The sequence below is a fragment of the Gossypium arboreum genome, chromosome 2 (genome assembly GCF_025698485.1).
Source record: "Gossypium arboreum isolate Shixiya-1 chromosome 2, ASM2569848v2, whole genome shotgun sequence".
Taxonomy (NCBI): Eukaryota; Viridiplantae; Streptophyta; class Magnoliopsida; order Malvales; family Malvaceae; genus Gossypium; species Gossypium arboreum.
Window position 1 is genome coordinate 22,591,606 of NC_069071.1, and position 20,969 is coordinate 22,612,574.

General features: G+C 33.4%; 1 non-coding gene across 1 annotated transcript; it reads right to left on the reverse strand.

Annotated features, from left to right (window-relative positions):
- Nucleotides 1–2,289: 2,289 nt before the first annotated feature.
- On the reverse strand, nucleotides 2,290–2,396 carry LOC128289699 (small nucleolar RNA R71). The gene has a single exon (XR_008279344.1). It is a non-coding gene; the product is annotated as a small nucleolar RNA R71 (small nucleolar RNA).
- Nucleotides 2,397–20,969: the final 18,573 nt, after the last annotated feature.

A 20,969-nucleotide genomic window follows, 5' to 3' on the forward strand; every position in this document is an offset into this window, starting at 1 on the left:
ATGACATAAAGTGGGCCATGCATGATTAAATTAAATAATAAAATATAAAATTATATTTAATAATTCACTTTAAAATATTTCATTAACAATTTGGGTTTTAATTAATTTAATTAAGTTGGTAAAATTTAATTCTTTGGTCCTCCAACTTATTGATTTATTTTTGGATAGGTATGAGAGCTTTAATTTGATTACAAAAATATCCAAATGGAGGGTCAAGTCAACCCAAATTTCGGCTGAATATAGAGGTTCATAAACCAACTTCTGGTTTAATTACACAAGGTCCTAAAAAAGTTGAAGAAATTAGATATTAGCCTGAAGAGTTGTTGGTGACTGAGTCTTAGTCCTGAGTTGTTGTGGCACTCAAATTGACCAAGAATCAAGCAAAACTAGCCACACTCCCTCAATTCATGGCCGGCCACCCTTGGAAGGAGTTTTGAAAAATGGACACTCCTATTTTTAGCAAACTAGCTCCCATGCTTCACCTATAAATAAGAGCCCCTTTCTCACTTTTTCAATCATCCCTCATCCCTCATTCATCCCTCACTCATTCATCATCCTCTCTCAAATCTCTTAGCCATCATGCCTATCATCATCTTTGCATAAACATTTTGAGCAAATTAGCCTCTTAAAGAACCCTTGGTCAGCCACCTCGGAGAGCCGTCAGCAAAGGAGCAAAGCGAAGGAATGAAGGAGTCCTCACTAGTTAGAATCTTGGGTGACAGCCACTCTGAATTGGGTTTAATCTTTCTTACTTTAATTTAATTGAAGAATGTTTTCTATGTGTTCTTTGTTCTTGTTTACAACAATGATAGCTTGATTTTATTTAAGCTAGGATGATTGCATTGATTTAATAATAATTATTTGACTCATGCTTATAATATTTGTGCCTCAACTGATCATGTTTTCAATTAAAATAAAGTCTATATTTTGTTCATACGTGATTGAAATACACCTGAATTAGCTGAGCGATCCTAACCAGGCAACAGCTAATGGACGCATAATTGAAATGTGCATGCTCAATTTAGATCCTAACCTGATTAAATTGCAGGTTGCATAACATCCCTTACCAGGCTCTATTATCTGCATAGTTTTTAGATTTGTGTGATTAAACTTTTTCAAACCTAACACATCCCTATTACCTCGCACGAATACTAAGAAACCCTTAGTAAATAAGGATCAGTAAAATGTGTATTTACTAAGTAAAGGATTCCGAAAAGACCTAACATGGTTTCCAAACTCATGAAAGATCGAGTTGCCATGGAATGTTTTTCTGAATATTGATAAGCTATTAAAGTAATTGCCCTAGCTTATTTATGTTATAATTGTTGCATATTGTGTTAATTCTGCTAAAATCTATCTCATTCATATAGTTTGCATACTTAGGATAAATTGCATTAGGGATCATTGTATTTAGTTTCATATACTTAATTTTTCATCACTTCTCAATTACATTGTTTTTATTTATCAAAATTTTAATACACTTTTACAAATTAAGTGACTTAGCACAAATAGAATCCCTGTGGAGACGATAACTCGATACTTACTTATTACTTGATAACAACTGTGTACACTTGCACAAACTCGAGCGTTGCAAGTTTTAGGCACCGTTGCCGGGGATTGCCAACTGCCAACTGTTGCCATAGTCATTTTTTGTGAAATTATTTATTTTCAATTTGGTTATTTCTAATAGTACTATCTTATTGTTTCTAATTTTGTAATTTTCTTTCCAGGTTTTTTTGAGCATAGATTGGATTATCGTTTTACTCCCAGTAGACCCTAAAATTGAGCAAACTTTTAGACAAAGAAGATGTGAATGAATAGCTCAGAGATAGAACAAGATGGACCTTGGAAATCAAAATCAAGACCAAGGTAATGAAGCCGAACATGTACGAAATCCTATCCTCATTTCCGATGATAGGGATCGATGCATTAGACAATATGTTATTCTACTTTTCAATGAGTTAAATCCAGGAATTAGAAGGCCAGATATTGAGGCAACCTAATTTGAATTGAAACCAGTGATGTTTCAAATGCTACAAATGGTGGGTAAATTTAGTGGTATGCCCACAAAAGATCCACATCTCCACCTTCTATTGTTAATGGAGGTGAGTGACTCATTCAAGATAGCAGGTGTGAATGAAGACGTACTGAGGTTGAAGTTGTTTCCATACTCATTGCGAGATCGAGCACGAGCATGGCTCAATTCATTGCCACCAAGTTCTATATCTACATGGCAAGAATTAGTCAGAGAGATTTTTGGTTAAGTATTTCCTGCCTAGCAAAATTTCTAAGTTGAGGAACGAGATCACAACTTTCCAACAATTGGATGACGAGTCTTTGTATGAGGCTTGGGAGTGATTCAGGGAGTTACTTCGTAAGTGTCCTCATCATGGGATTCCTCATTGTATCCAGTTGGAGACATTTTATAATGGTCTCAATGCATATACGAGATTGATGGTAGATGCTTTTGCGAATGGTGCAATATGTCTAAGTCTTATAATAAGGCTTATGAGATCATCGAGAGGATCGCGAGCAGCAACTATCAATGGCTAACAAATCGAACAGCTTCAAGATGTAGCCGGAGTTCATGAAGTTGATACTCTCACTTCGTTATTAGCTCAAGTATCGTCTATTTCCTCTATGTTAAAGCAGTTACCGCTAATGGTGTTAATAATTTTACAGCTCAGCCACCAAGTCCGTTTGAAGTAGTTTCCTGTGCGTACTGTGGGGAAGGTCATTTTTTTGAGAATTGCCCATTGAATCCCAAATCGGTATACTATGTGAGGAACCAACATCAAAATAGGAGTGGACAAGCACCCAAGTCCAACTTCTATAATCCTTCATGGCGTAATCACCCCAACTTTTCTTGGAGCAACCAAGGAAATGGACCAAACAATAACTTTATGCAGCATAGAACCAACCAATCTCAGGGGTTTAATGAACAAGCTCCAAAACCACCTCAAGTTGAATCATCAAATAGTTTGGAGAACTTGTTGAAAGCATACATGGTGAAGAATAATGCTTTGATCCAGAGTCAAGCAGCAACACTGAAAAATTTGGAAAACCAAATGGGTCTGGTCAGTTAGCTATGGAGCTTCGTAATAAACCACAAGGAACCTTGCCAAGCGATACTGAGAATCCAAGAAATTTGGGTAAAGAACATATCAAGGCAGTGGCATTACAAAGTGGTAAAATTTTGGAACCTCGATAGATTGATGTTGAGGACAAACCTATTGAAAAGGGGGAAAATCAACCAGCTGTTGAAGTCCCTACACCAAAAGAGTCAGAGTCTACAAAGACTAACAAGGTAAATCCTAACTTAGTGAATTCAGATACTTTAACATCTTCTTTGGATGCAAATTTACCTACTCAGAAGAGTTGTCTGGTTCAACCGAAAGTTCCATCACCTCTATATCCACAAAGATTACAGCAACACAAGTAGAAACAAGAGGTGCAATTCAAGAAGTTTTTGGATGTTCTGAAGCAATTATACATCAATATTCCATTGATGGAGGCTTTATAATAAATGTCGAATTATGTGAAGTTTATGAAGGATGTACTATCCAAGAAGAAACAACTGAGTGAGTATAAGACTGTCGCTCTAACAAAGGAGTGCAATGTGTTCCTGCAGAACAAGCTACCACAAAATTGAAGGATCCAGGAAGTTTTACGATACCCTGTAACATTGGTGAATCTTATTATGGTAAAGCTTTGTGTGACTTAGGAGCAAGTATCAACTTGATGCCTAAGTCTATTTTCAAGATGCTAGGGATAGGAGAAGTAAGACCTACAACTGTGATGCTCTAGCTAGCGGATCGATCTTTAGCATACCCTGAAGGAAAGATCCAGGATGTTTTGGCAAGAGTCTATAAATTTATTTTTTCTGCTGATTTCATTATTCTAGATTTTAAAGCAAATAAGGAAGTGTCAATTATCCTTGAGAGATCTTTCCTAGCCACGGGAAGAACGTTAATTGATGTGTAGAAAGGTGAACTCACCATGCGAGTTCAAGATGATCAATTAACTTTTAACTTTCTTAAAACGATGAAATTTCCCAATCCAACAGAAGAGTGCTCAGTTACAGAAGAAATAGAAACCTTGATTTCTATGGAAAGCCATCTTAAAGAAGATCCATTAGAGAAAGCCTTAGGGTTTGACCCTTTGGAGGATTAAGAAGGTGAAGAAAACATGGCTGTGATGGAAGCCAACATGAGGAATTTTATTCAATCCACACGGTTTAAACCGTTGGAGTTGAAAGTTAGAGAATTTGTGCAACCCAAATGTCAATCGAAAAACCACCTACACTCGAACTAAAGGTACTTCCTTCCTATTTGAAATACGTTTATTTAGGTAATTGTTCTACTTTGCCTGTGATTATTTCAGCTGAACTGACAAAAGATCAAGAGGATCAATTAATTTCTGTTCTAAAGAAATTTAAGAAAGCAATCGGTTGGACTATAGCTGATATTCGATGTATAAGCCCTTCATTTTGCATACAAAAAATTATTCTAGAGGAAGGTGAAAAAGCTCAAATTAATGGGCAAAGGAGGCTTAATCCTATTATGAAGGAAGTTGTGAGAAAGGAAGTGATCAAATGGCTTGATGCAGGAATCATCTATCCTATTTCAGATAGTTCATGGGTAAGTCCGGTACAATGTGTGCCGAAGAAAGGTGGAATTACAATTGTAGAGAATGAGCGCAACGAATTGATCCCAACGAGAACTGTTACATGTTGGAGAATTTGTGTTGACTACAAAAAGTTGAATAAAGCCACTCGGAATGACCATTTTTCAATTCCTTTTATGGATCAGATGTTAGATTGACTGGCCGGTAATGAATTCTATTATGTTTTAGATGGTTATTCGGGATATAACCAAATAGTTGTCGCTCTGGAAGACCAACATAAAACAACCTTTACTTGTCCGTACAGTATGATTGCTTTTAGGCGAATGCCTTTTGGTTTATGCAATGCACCTGTAACATTCCAACATGCATGATGGCAATATTCACTGATATGGTTGAAAATTTTGTTGAGGTTTTCATGGTTGATTTCTCTGTTTTTGGTAACACTTATGATATTTTTTTGAGTAATTCAGCTAAGGTACTAAAGAGATATGAAGAGATAAATCTAGTCCTTAACTGGGAGAAATACCATTTTATGGTTAAGGAAGGGATTGTCTTAGGGCATAAAATTTCAAAGAAAGGAATTGAAGTTGACAAAGCAAAGTTGGACGTAATTGAAAGATTACTGGCCCCAATGAATGTGAAAGGAGTCCGAAGTTTCTTAGGCCATGCCAATTTTTACCGAAGGTTTATCAAAGATCTTTCAAAAATTTCTAAACCACTGTGTTCGTTGTTAGAGAAAGATACAATGTTTGATTTCAACAAAGCATGTTTAGAATCTTTTAAAGAGCTAAAAAATGGTTAATCTCAGCCCTAATAATCATTACACCCGATTGGAGCATACCTTTTGAGTTGATGTGGGATGCAAGTGATTATGTTGTTAGAGCTGTGATAGGTCAAAGAAAGAATAAATTGTTCCACCTCATTTACTACGCAAGTAGAACCTTGACGAGAGCCCAACTCAATTATATGGTAACTGAAAAGGAGCTATTTGCTATAGTTTTTGCTTTTGACAAATTCTATTCATATCTTATAGGTATCAAAGTTACATTCTTTACTGACCATGCGACCATTAAATACTTGCTCACGAAGAAAGATGCAAAACTGAGGCTAATTTGTTGGATACTTTTACTCCAAGAATTTGACCTTGAGATCCAAGACAGAAAAGGTATTGAAAATCAAGTAACTGGTCATCTGTCGAGGTTGGATCAAGATGAGGTAACTCGATCACATGTGCCTATCAACGAGAATTTCCCAAATGAGCACTTATTTGAGGTGAGTCGAATTCATGAAACACTTTGGTTTGCTGATTTTGCTAACTATCTTGCATGTGGAATAATTCCTTGAGAATTGACATACCAACAAAGGAAGAAATTCCTTCATGATAGTCGGTATTATTTCTAAGAGGGCCCGTTCTTGTTTAAACAGTGTACAGATAATATAATCCAAAAGTGTGTAGCTGAAAGTGAGATTGCAGAGATCTTACATCATTTCCATTCATCTCCAAGTGGGGGACACTTTGGTGGTGCACATACCGCAACAAAGATTTTGCAAGCAAGTTTCTTTTGGCTTACACTATTTAAAGATGCTTATGCTTATGTGAAGAACTGTGATAGATGCCAAAGGAGCGGAAACATATCACGGAGGAATGAGATGCCCTTAACAAACATTTCTGAGATTGAATTATTCGATGTATGGGGCATTGACTTCTTATGACTGTTTCCTTCTTCATATGAGAACAAATACATCTTAGTTGTTGTGGATTATGTGTCCAAGTGGGTTGAAGCTGAAGCATACCCTACAAATGATGCTAAGGTAGTCATGCGATTCCTATATAAGCATGTGTTTACACGATTTGGGACACCAAGAGCTATTAGTAGTGATGAAGGTTCTCACTTTTTGAACAAATGGCTTAAGTGGTTGCTTGAAAAATATGATGTGAAACACAAGATTGCTACTTCTTATCACCCTCAGTCTAATGGGCAAGTTGAAAGAGTGAACCGTGAGATCAAAGGTATCCTTGAAAAGGTAGTATGCCCTAGCAGAAAAGATTGGTCTCAAAGGCTCGATGATGCATTATGGGCCTATCGAACAGCATTTAAAACACCGTTAGGAATGACTCCTTATCAGTTGGTTTTTGGGAAATCATGTCATTTGCCATTAGAGTTGGAGAATAGAGCTCACTGGGCTTTGAAGAAATTGAACTTTGATCTTAAGCAAGCCAGTGAGAGAAGGATTTTACAACTGGATGAGTTGGAAGAGTTGAGGTTGTTTTCCTATGAGAATGCCAAAATGTGTAAAGAAAGATAAAAAAGATGGCATGATAGTCATATACGACCTCGCTAGTTTAAAGAAGGTCAAAAGGTTTTATTGTTCAATTCAATTTTGAAGTTATTTCCTGGGAAGCTGAAATCCCGATGGAAAGGACCTTATACCATCTATCGAGTTTATCCTTATGGAGATGTTGAATTATACAATCACGGAGGTACTTTTAAAGTTAATGGTCCATGTCTCAAACATTATTGGGATGGTGAAGTTGAGCGAGTTGAATCCTCGTTCAAATTAACAGACCCTTGATTTTTCAAAAACTTGTTTTATAAATAAATAAATAATTAGGATTTATTTTCTTAATTTAGTACATTTAATTAATTCTGTCTAAGGAGATTGGAACTTAAGTGGGACTGCTGTGACCCATCCAACTTTTCTTGGGAATTAATTTAATGTAATTTATTGAGAAGAAACTTTTTAATTAAGATTTAAAATTTCTTTTTGTTTTATTTGTTTTGTTTAAATTTTAAATTTTTATGTTAATAAAGGGGGTCAAATTTGGCCCAAGTGATAATCAGTTTCTTTAATAAGATACAGTCTGAATTTGAGGCCCAAGACAGCAAAAAAGAGAAAAACTTCCACACCTATTGCCGTCACTTCCATTGCTTGCCGCCCAAGTAACTCTAATGTAGCTAACTTTTTGATACATGTTGCCCTAAATTTTCCCTATATAAACCCCTCTTCATTCTACTATTTTTCATATCCCTCAAAGTAATATGCTTAAACCCCAAAAATTCCTAAACTTTTCTCTTGTGTCGTCAACCTCAAATCCCGAACGAAACCCTAGTTCTTTTCCCCTTTGCCAAAATCACCTATTAACACTGCAAAGAAATTGTTGGGGCATCAACGTCGCTGTCGCACGTAGCCGTTATTGTCGCCGCACACCACCATTGCTATCACACATTGCCTTTGCCACCGCAACTCTTCACTGTCACAAGGTTTGCCAAGCAAGTCCTACCCACTTGTCGATTTCTCTTCTTCCCCTGTAAGCAGACCTTTGCTGAATTTTTGGGAAAATACCATGTCTCGCAAAAGAACTATATCATCAAAGACTACTCCTAAAAGCCCGATTGCAATCGATAAAGAAGTGAAAGAGAGATTTGATTCAATTTTCAAGCATCAACCTATGATGTTAGAAAAAGGTTTTAACTTGAAGAGTAATGACTTGATGGTTTTCCCTGTGTCAATTAGTAAGGTAATCAATGCTCTCAAGTGGGAATGATTTTGTGATGCTCATTCACTTCCCAATGATGAACTAGTTCGAGAGTTTTATGCAAGTTTGACCACACAAAATGCCACTGAGGTCATCGTTTAGAAGAAAAAGGTACCTCTTACCTCTAAGTCCATCAATGATTTGTTTAACTTACCTGATGTTGAAGAAGATGAGTACTACCCTTTGATGAACAACATTAATTGGGATTTTCTTCAACAAGTGCTTGATGTTATAACAAATTCAGGATCCCAATGGATTATAAGAAAGCATGGGACCGAAGGGAATACCTAAAACCAGTAGCAAACGTATGGTTTTATTTTGTTCGCTACAGTTTTATGCCTATCTTACACAGTTCCACCATCTCGATGGAACGAATGCTCTTGTTATCTGCAATCTTGACAGAAAAGTCCATTAATGTTGGGAAAATTATTCTTAAGGAGATTTATTATTGTGCTAAAAAGAAGATAGGAAGTGCTTATTTCCCATCATTAATCACTTCACTTTGCTTAAGAGCTTGTGTTAAAACATAAGCGAATTTGAAGGGGCAACATATCCAAGGGTGCATTACAAGTCATGATCTAGAAAGGTTAATAGAGAAGGTGCATGAGCTGAATCAAGGTGAGCAAGAAGAACCAACTAAGCTAGGTACTGAGGAGTTAAAACTGAAACTGAATCAGTTTCAAACACTGAAGAAGTTGAATCTGATAAGGAACTAGTTGAAGACCTTGAACCAAGGATTGAGCCAGAAGAAAAACTAGTCAAGCTAAGTGTTGGACCTAAATATACAACTCCCTTGCCAACTTCTACAAGTACTTTAACGAAATCAGAGTTGTCAATGTTGATGGATATGTGCAAGTTCATGCACAATCAACAACAAACTTACTGGAAATATGCAAAAATTAGAGATGATTCGATTCGAAATGCTTTTAAGAATATCTCTAACACTTTTGTTCCTGAGTTCCCAGATGCTATCTTTGAGACATGGATGGGCGATACTGATTATACAAGCGGAGAAGGAGCTAAAGAAGACAAGGGGAATGAGTCAAAAGAATAAAAGAGGGGATTCTTTTCTTTTTATTTATTTGTTTTAGGTCTTTAGGAATTTGTTTCTTTAGTAACTAGGATTTAATTTCTGCAAAATAAAACATAGCAAGCATGAATAAATGCTTCCTTTAGAAAGAAAAAGAATAAGTGATGTGGTAATGGAAATGAACATGTCTAGGATTGGATTATGAGGAAAGACTTGGTATTTAATCAATCTTAATGACTCACCTCTCTTTCTTTTTAACCCTACTTGATGTTCAGTTTTCATTCATTACTTTGTTCTTACAATGAGGACATTGCTTCTTTTTAATGGTGGGTAAGGCAAATAGTTGCTGCTCAAATTTTCAAGTATGTTTCAATTAATTCTTCCATAAGTATGTTTTAATAAATGAATGTTTAGAGAAATTCTTTGTTAATGAGATAGCTTGTATGCGAGCATGAATGATGATTTTATCTGAGTGATTGTATGTTATCATGAAGAATGAAATGATTGTATGATCTTAGTCTTCGGTAATGTTTGCCATGTAAACTTAGTTTTTTTTGAGATTAGACATGCATGAAGGTTTATATCTTTAGAATTGACTTAGTAACTTTCTTGAGGCAAAATCCTAAGAGACATAAAAATCTAAAATGATATAACCACCATTTTCTTTGGATCATTTGAGCCTTTTCAAGCCCACCTTATGATACTAGACCCTTGAAACTACAATTTTGAGCTTAAAGGCCTGTTTATTGCAATGAGCCTACATTACAAGTCACATTACCATCTTTGTAGGTTATCCTAATTTTGTGCACCTATCTTAACTTAAGTTTTCTTGGTAATCAGCATTTGAAGAAATTTTCATAAAGATGTATGTGCTCATGCTTATAAAAAAAAGGCGAAGAAAAGTTTGCTTAGTCTTCAGAAAGGAAAAAAATGTATGAGCTTAAGTTCAAAATAAGTTTGGGGGTGTTCCAAAGGGTCACATAAAGAAAAAGGTTGTATTACGAGAAAACCAAGACAAAGTTAAAGGTTAAGATCTTGAAACTGAAATATCCCATCTCTTAAAATCCCTACCTTTGACCGAGCCCCATTACAACCTTATAAAAGACCTATTGATTTGATGATTATGTCACCTACATTAGTGGAGAGGAAGTCCTAAGTTCAACATATGAAGATTATAAATAAGCCTTATGATTGTTTTGCTTGATTGATGAGAAATTATGTTGAATGGAAGAATATTATCTATGGCTGTGATGTATATACATACTATGATTCATGTTGGCATACATTGAAACATAGTATAAAATTTTCAAAATGGTTGCATATGAATTACTTGTTAATGAAGAAGATCGATGAGCATGAATTTATTAATACATGATTATGGGGAAATGATTGATGTTGCTTACACTTTTAGCAATTTTGCTTTAGCGAGACCTTGTGCTGTGCATGAACATTACTCGGGACAGGCAATGATTTAAGTTTCGGGGTGTGTAAACTGAAAAATATATAGGATTTTTCCTATATAAATTATCACCTTTTTACTTAAATTTGTTGTTAAAACCAAGTAATTGTTTAATAAATTAATGAAATATGTGAAAATATTAAAATAAGACATAGAATTTATTAAAATGTGATTTTATGATTTATTATATAGTTTTCATGCATAAAATGGCTTATTTTATATTAAATTGAGCATATTATATTTTTATGACATAAAGTGGGCCATGCATGATTAAATTAAAATATAAAATTATATTTAATAATTAATTTTAAAATATTTCATTAATAATTTGGGTTTCAATTAATTTAATTAAGTTGGTAAAATTTAATTCTTTGGTCTTCTAACTTATTGATTTATTTTTGGACAGGTCTGAGAGCTTTAATTTGATTACAAAACCATCCAAATGGAGGGCCAAGTAAACTCAAAATTCGGCTGAATATGGAGGTTCATAAACCATCTTTTGGTTAAATTACACAAGGTCCTTGAAAAGTTGAAGAAATCAGAGATTTGACTGAAGATTTGCTAGTAACCAAGTCTTAGTCTTGAGTTGTTGTGGAACTCAAATTAACCAAAAATCCAGCAAAATCAGCCACATTCCCTCAATTCATTGCTTGGAAGGAGTTTTCAAAGATGGACACTCCTATTTTTAGCAAACTAGCCCTTATGCCTCACCTATAAATAAGAGCCCCTTTCTCACTTTTTCAATCATCCCTCACTCATTCATCATCCTCTCTCAACTCTCTTAGCCATCACGCCTATCATCATCTTTGCATAAAGATTTTGACCAAATTAGCCTCTTAAAGAACCCTTGGTCGGCCACCTCGGAAAGCCATCAGCAAAGGAGCAAAGCGAAGGAACGAAGGAGCCCTCACCAGTCAGAGTCTTGGATGACAGCCACTCTGAATTGGGTTTAATCTTTCTTACTTTAATTTAATTCAAGAATGTTTGCTATGTGTTTTTTGTTCCTGTTTACAACAATGATAGCTTAGTTTTATTTAAGCTAGGATGATTGATTTGATTTAATAATAATTATTTGATTCATGCTTATAATATTTGTGCCTCAATCGATCATGTTTTCAATTAAAATCAAGTCTGTATTTCATTCATACATGATTGAAATGCACCTGAATTAGCTGAGCCATCCTAACCAGATGACGACTAATGGATGCATCATTGAAATGTGCATGCTCAATTTAGATCCTAACCTGATTAAATTGTAGGTTGCATAACATCCCTAACCAGGCTCTGTTATCTGCATAGTTTTTAGATTTGTATGATTAAACTATTTCAAACCTAACACGTCCCTGTTACCTCACACAAATACTAAGAAACCCTTAGTAAATAAGGATCAGTAAAATGCATATTTACTAAGTAAAGGATTCTGAAAGGACCTAACATGGTTTCCAGGCTCATGAAAGATCGAGTTGCCATAGAATGTTTTTTGAATATTGGTAAGCATGTTGATAATAATTTGAGTTTAATTAAAGTAATTGTCCTAGCTTATTTATGTTATAATTGTTGGTTATTGTGTTAATTCTGCTAAAATCTATCTCATTCATATAGTTTGCATACTTAGGATAAATTGCATTAGGGATCATTGCATTTAATTTCATATACTTAATTTTTCATCACTTCTCAATTATATTGTTTTTATTTGTCAAATTGTTAATACACTTTTACAAATTAAGTGACTTAGCACAAATACAACCCTTGTGGAGACGATAACTCGATACTTACTTATTACTTGATAACGACTGTGTACACTTGCACAAACCCGAGCGTTACACTTACACGTAATCTCAAATAACCCTAATGTCATGATATTTATATCCTATCTATTCCTAAGGTTCAACCGGGATTTCTCACTTATCAAAATTTTTCGATCATGTTCAAAAGAAAATCACAATTCATACAATATTGAAGCAATCAAAGCATAAATAACAATGAATTATTTACATACGAACTTACCCCGGTACAAAAATAGTAGGAAATGGACCTAATCGTCAAATACTTCGTTTTCCCCCGATCTAGGTCCGAACTTCGTTTCTCTTGATCTATAATAGTAAATTTAACTCATTTATTAATCACATTACTCAATTTAGTCCAAAACTTACATTATGATAAAATTACATTTTTGCCCATAAACTTTAACATATTTACATTTTAGTCTCTAAGCTCGTAAAATGAAATCTATTCAGTTTCATTAAGATCCAAGCCTATCCGAACCTCTTTTATGCTTATAACAGCCTACATTTTTCATTTAATCACACTTTTACACACATTTTATAGCCTTTATACAAATTGGTCCTTTTAACATTGTCATTAAAAATCACCTAGCAAAAGTTATTTATCATACACCAAACACACATTTTCTACCATTAGACATCAAAATACACACCTATTTAACATGGGTCAAACCCTAGACCTTAATCATTTCTCAAATTAATGGTAGAAATAGATAGATCGAGTGATAACGACTTCAAAAACGTAAAGAGCATAAAAAAGGGGGAAAGAATGGACTTACAATCAAGCTTGAAAGTGGGAAAACCCTAGCTATGGCTTCTTTTCTATTTTTTAGCCAAGCAAGAAGAAGATGGACTAAATTTTGGCTTGATTTTTGTATTTAATTCTTTTAATTACTAAATGACCAAAATGCCATTTTCTTAAAACAATAAAATTCTCTTACCTCATGTCTATTTTTGTCCAACTTAAAGTAAAATGGTTTAATTAGTATCTAAGGACCTTCAATTTAAAATTTCATAACAATTAGACACCTCTGGCATGTAGAACTAAACTTTTTTTACTTTTTACAATTTAGTCTTTTTTGCTAAATTGAGTGCTTAAACGTCAAAATTATCAAGAAATCATTCCGTAAAACTGTAGACCATGAAAATGTAATAAAAACAAGTTTTTCTACGTTAGATTCGTGGTCCCTAAACCACTGTTCCGACTAGGCCCAAATTCGGCCTGTTACACACCATTTTATGAAAGGATTGGAAGCATGTAAACACATCAATTTTTTATTTTAACAAATACACCCAAGTCATCCTAGTGTAACAATCAATAAAAGTAACAAACCATCGATTACCAAATAATGACGTATGTTAAGTTGGTCCCCAAACATCAAAATGAATAGTCATAAAAAGAGTATTACTTGTATGATTTCTCAAAGGATAAGAATTTTTAGTGTGCTTAGCAAACTTACAAGCTTCACAAAACAATGAATCAAATCGAGTCTTTGAAAATAATCCATGATATAACTTTTCCAAAACAAAAAAAGACGGGTGTCCTAACCGCTTATGCCACTTCATTATTTCTAGGTTGATAACCTTATTACATCTAAAAAAGGCTTGAACCGATTCACTACTGCTCTCCAACATATATAAGCCATCATGCAATCTACCACTGCCAATTGTTTTCCCTGTCTGAAGGTCCTGAAATACACAATGATCAAGAAAAAAACTCAATTTTATAGTTTAAGGTATTTGTGATGACACTAGCAGATAAAAGGTTAACCGAAAAATGAGGAACATGTAGTATAGAGGATAATTTAATATTGGGTGTACAGTTGATAGAACCTGATCCAGTTATAAGAGTAAAACACCTATCGGTTATCCTGACACTTTCTTTTGTTTGACTTGGAAGGTAGTTTAAAAAAATTTTAGCGAAACCTGTCATATGTCTATTCGCACCAGAATCAATAATCAATGAATCAATATTAATACGAGTATTAAAGGCATTACCTAAATTTACAAAATTGGATGTTGGATTTTTTTTAATTCTGCCATTTTTTCTCTAAAAAAATGCAGCACAAGAGCTAATAACAGCAATGAAGACCGGAGAAACACGAACAAAGCCAACGGTGGTGGTCGGGGAATCAAACTTCACAGATGTGAGACGTATGTGCCGGTGCATAAGCAAGTACCCCGAAGTTATGGGTGGCGCGTGAGAGCTACGCACAAGGAGTTTGGTCATAAGATTTTGAGGTTTCGTCGGGGATGAGACTGTGGCTTTATTGAAGGTGGCAATAAAAAAAAAAAGAGGCCAAAAAATAGAGATTACCAAATGGGATTTTCTAAGATTTGGGAATTTGAAAAGAAAAAAAATAGGCTCCCTAAATTTGCATTCTCAAGCTCTTGATACATGTTGATAATAGGAATCATGTTCTCTTGTATATGGCAACTAAAAAAATTTACATGACTATTTATACTAAAAAAGTAGGCCTAACTAAGGAAATATAACCAATACATTAAATCAATAATCTTAATTTTAAGCTAATCTAATCCCTAAAAATCAGTAATGAGATTAGCTGAGATAAGTTGTCAACACAAACTAAACCAACAACCATAAGAGTATCAAATAAAGAAACAAGTTAAGCGTCTGGAGTTGGTGGGAAGCAAGAGAAATGATCCCTACTTGCTCCTCCAAGATGTTGCACTGATCATTAACATGGTATGTTAAAGAATCAAATCAAGCATCAACACACTAGGACAAACCATGAATAATATCAAGAAGAGAAAGGCTGCAAGGTGATGGAAGAGGAGCCAAAGTGGGAATATCTACAATCAGTGGTTGAGCTTCGTCTTCTTGTGGAGCACCATCCCTTTGTGGATCAATAGTGGCTTGCCAAGCTAGTTGGGCTTCTGAGTGCATTTTTGATTTCTAACCCAATACCCCATTAATTTTAACCCATCCACAACTATGAGCAGTCGACACATCAAGGAAAAAGGTAATGACTCGATTGGGGTCAACATTAACTTTCAACTTAAAATAATGAAAGAGGTGAGAATAATATACCATACTTAAGTGTTTTGTTACTAGACACTGGTAGGCAAACCACTTCAATAATATTGAGGAAAATGATAGAGGCAAGGTTAAGACGATGGTTGGTATGGAAACAATAAAGCATCAAATAGTTGAAATTTCAAAAACCAAATGTTTGTTTGTTAGAGCAACTATCCAAGTGAAAATGAGATGGAAGATCCTATTATGTAATGGTAGGTCACCAATATAGTTATGAGGGGTTACAAGATCATGAGGAAAGAGATCGTGGGTGCTACCATCACCCTCATTGGGAATAGAACGGCATTCCTAAGGATAGAGTGAGAAACTTCAATCTCTTCTCCCATAACATATGAGGTGTTAGAGGCAATGGTTAGACCATTGGCACCAAAGTTAAATTTTGCATTGGAATAAAAGGCACAATGGTCAAATTCGATGCTTATTATGGGGTGTTAGGGGTTAAATCCATGTACCCGTACTTGGGTATACATGCAGTTAATAAGGGCTAAAAGAAAATATTTTATATGCTAGTCTAATTTTGAAAATGATATGATATTCTGATTTGTCGATGAAATGTCATTCTGATTTTGATAATTGAGTACTATGTTAATTCTATTTATAAAAGATCATTTTGAGTTGCTATGTGACATAATCACACTAAAATGATTATTAAATTATCTTAATACTGAATTGATGTAATAAAATGATATATTGAGATTGTTAAGACTTTGATTTAATGTATATCTTGCATGTTATTAGCTTAATAGTAGTATATTTGAATTCAAATTATGTTAATACCACTGAGTATGTGATACTTAGTGTATGGATTTATTTTTTTTCATGTGGGGGTTATAATTAGGTTTTCGAAGTGGTTGAGGACCTGTCAGCAACCAAATTTCCAACTCTTAACTCAACTAATCATTGTAGTGATCTTGTTTTGATTAGTTTTTCATGGCATGTACCTAAGTCTTTTTGTGAGCATTTTGAAGTTTTCTTATTATTTTGAGTTGTAAATATCTTAATAGTATATGTATTGGTAATTTGGTGAACTTAGGTTCTTGTTTTGGTTGGTTAAAAGCATGCTTTAGCTTCCTTTACTATCTTTTCATATTTAGAATAAATTGGTGTTTATAATGCCAAGATCATAAGCTGTTAGAATGTAGTTTCATAAGTTAAATGATTGTGCAATAGCTTGATATGATAATAGTATGATTTAGATGACAATTAGGTATCATTTCCATACTTGTAATATTGCATTTTGGACCATTTGGCACATAGGTCTCGAGACACATTAGTTAAGTCTCGAGATAGTTGAATAAAAATGATCAATTTATGCATTTCTGGGTAAATGTCTCAAGACAGTTAAACAAGCCTCAAGACAATGAATTGTAAGCCTCGACACATGTAGCCCATGGTCTTGAGACTAGTAAACATTAAAACTAAATAAGTTTTCTCATGTTCCAGGTCTCGAGACAAGAACCCTTTATCTCAAGGCATCCAAACATTGAAGTAAAAATAGGAAAAAATGGGAGGTCTATCTCGAGATCTAGTCTCAAGACATGAGGGGCTCTACCATGAGACCTAGTCTCGAGATATTAGGGACCTTGTCTTGAGACACAAATTCTAGTGTATCGAGGCATATTGATTTTGAAGTTTATAATATCAAAAATAAAATAAGGCCTGTCTCGAGACATGTAATCCCTTGTCTTGAGACACAACATTGAAACTTGATAATTGAGTTTGGATTTGAATACTAATTTAGGTTTTGACCCCGCTTAATTCTACAAAACTTTTTGTGGCTTCAACTAAACATGTTTGTTCTATGTATTATTTATAATATGATTGAATATCAATATTATTGTTGAAATGGTTTTTGAAATAGTTTGAGTTGCTTCAACAATGTAATGTGACGCTGCGCATTTGGATCTGACTATTGGATCGTGTGTTGGGTGTCACATTGTAGGAATTAACGATTCCATCACATTCTTGGTTGTAATGACATTATTACCATTTTCCATATAAATGACATGATTCATACATGTTCTATCATATTCTAACATGCTTTTTAACATTTCTATGGAAACTAAAGATTTCATATCCCATAATTACTTAATAGCATTCCGTGACCAAGCATTTTCACCGCAACTTATTAATAACTTATTTCATATCTTCTTATGCCACAAAATTTGAATATTTTACTTACAACATAAAGCTCATATTTATAGCTTTCTTACCCTAATTTTCTACGCATAATAGCATAAGAGAAGTATGAGTATCTAATAATACTTACCTTTGGACACTCTAAAACACAAAATCATGCCTCTATAAAATTGAATTCATTCTCAAACAGGCTTAAACTTTCACTTATCATCATTTCTCGATTTTTTATACACAAAAATATAATAAAAAAATTAGCATCTAAGCTCTCCAAACTCTTTCATAATAGTCCATAACAAATATCAAGTTAAAAAAGATGGAAAACATCATTACTAACCTTTATAAAGCTTTCTCTCTAGCTTTTATTTTCTTTCTCTAACACAACATTCACAACAAGTCACAACCAATAAGAACCCTAGCTCTATCAACGCCCAATTTAGCAAGCCAATCAGCCATAAAGATTGTTGTTTGGAATCCTTTCGTAAACTACCTTACTGAATGTGCCACAAATAGAATCAATAAAATTAAATATTTTTTACTTGTGCCATGGTTGAACATATGCCATCATGCACCACACCAAAATCAAATTCAATCACAATAGTGTAGCCAATGTAGAAAGAGGCTCTTTCCAAGATTCTGAAAGATGATTATAAATAAGATATGCTTGTAAGTTTTTTTATTAGGGGCATATTCAAATATTATCAATCAATACATCTATACATATATAAATTTAGTATTACGGATCAAAACTAGTCCAACTCAATTGATTAAATTATAAAAAAAAATCAAAGTCAAGATATTAATAAGAAAAAAGAAAAAGGTTATCTTATTATAAATAGACAAAGAGTAAAGAACAAAGAGAATAGGAGAGCAAAGAGAGAACGTATTTTATTGATCAATCGGAATATTTACAAAGCTTCTCCAAAGTCTCTATTTATAGGCATAAGAAATATAAATGAAGTAGCAATCTAATCACTATTAGAATTTAAAGCACATCAAATTTTATCTTGATCTTGATGGACATCCACCTAATAAGATATTCATAACACTCCCTCTTGGATGTCCTTTTGTAGATAATGTGTCTCGTTAAAGTCTCACTAAGATAAAAGCCCTATGGGAAAAAAATATCCCAGGGAAGGAAAAAGAGTACACATATCTATAATATGCAGAATATGCTGCCTCATTAAAAACCTTACCAAGAAAACTCGATGGGACAAAACCTCGATTAAGGGAAAAAGAGTACAGTGCGTATTTACTCTCCTTCATGGAAACATCACATAGTATCACATATACTATGTATTCAATCTTGAATACTAGCTTTTCAAATGCCCATTTTAATGTATTTACTAAACATTTATATAAACATTCTTTTGAAAGTAATGAGTGAGGGAAAATTTTGAGGGAAATATATTTTGATCTCTTTAGGAGTTTCAACAATAAACATAGCAAACTTTAATCATGATTCTTCTATTAAAACACAAATAGATATTTTGGATCATTTTATAATCCTCCTTCAACTAGTATTCTCTAAGTCAAATTTACCACATATTTTTAAATTATTTCAGTTCATATAAATGAACAATTTCTTGATAATTTTGATATGCTCTTGGCATTCTAAATCCTTCATGGATTTTAACATAAACTTTACACTATATACTGATTCATAAAAGGTTGTAACAACAACCATTAGACACAAGTGAAATCTTTTATGAACTGTCAGTTTAATAATATATCTAAAGGTTATTGTATCCACCACAAAAGAATATTATACCTTTTCATAATCAAGACAGAGCTTAGAGAAAATGTTAATATTTTTATTCCTCTTTTGCAAAACTACTTCATTTGCACCCTCACTGGCTTTATACCTTTAGATATTTGAACTACTGTCCAAAAACTCCACAAATTTAATTGTACTTGAGTTACATCTTTCTATTGTGACCAGTTTATTCTATATCTATATTTTCAATAGGTTTATTAAAGATCCTCCTTTTATTTCATTATTTCAACAATAATATTGCATGCAAAACCATTGTCGACCAGTTTTATTATCGATTCGACATTTTCTCAAATTTATATAACTTATCGAGATCTCTTATTTTCACTATTATAATCTTTAGTTTCTGGTATCTGAATCTCTTCTAGAGTTTTACTTGTTAGTTATGTCTTGGGTCTTTTCTAGAGCACTAGCCTCCACTATATGACCATCTAGAAGAATTTTCATCTTTGGAACTGATCAATCTATTTTTTATTCACTGATCCATCTATTATTTATTCTAACTTATTGTCCTACTGGACTTTAATTCAAATTAAAATATTAGATGGTATATCAAACTTTGTTATTCTCACTAAGTTTGTAAATACATCTAACAAATAACTTGTAATAAGTTATCATTATTAAACTTCTGGTTCAATTTAATCTCCCCTTAACTCATTACAAGTTATTATTTATCTCCCCCTAATGTCGAGAAACTATTGCATCAAAATGGTAAGCACAAATCATGTCATAATTGAATCTCCAATACATTCAAAACATCTAATAATACAAAGAGACTTGTTATTAATATATATTCCCAACTTTATTTGAGGATTCACTCATATTTTGTGTTGTGGTTGAGCAACTGGAACATATATGCAGGTACAAAAATTCAAAGATGAGAAATATTTAGCTCTTGATCAAATTGTAATGAAAAGTATTTATAACTTATTTGCTTGATGTGTACAACACGTAAATCAACATAATCTCATGTTGAAATAGGAAGTTTAGTTATCATAAGTAATGGTTTAGACATTAACCAGAGGCGTTCAATTAATAATTTCTCTAAACTATTATGCGCATAAATAACAAACATTTACAAAAAAAATTCAAACTCAATAAATAAAAACTGGGATATAAATTCATCAGCATTAATAAGATGAATTGTCTTAATGTATTATCTAAAATTAATTATTTAAACAAACAATCTTGCAAACGAAAAGTTGCAAGTTGATAACACATATATGATTATTTTGTAGATACATCTACCAAAATCATATAATATCAAAACCATCCACATGGTGGATGAATGTGCCCATATTCATTTCAGAAATACAAGAAATTAAATCTTAACTTTAGCTAGTGAGTTTCTAACAATCAATTTTCATTGAGAACAAGCAACAAATGAGAATTATTTAATGAATGTCATATGAATTTTCAATTAATTTTTGCATCATATATGATCCAGAATGGTCTAATTGGTCACGCCAAGTAGTAAATGTATTTGTATCAGTAAACTTCTAGTTTACTTTAATATGTGTTTCAATTGTACTAAAATGATATTTTACTATCATTCCTTTTACTT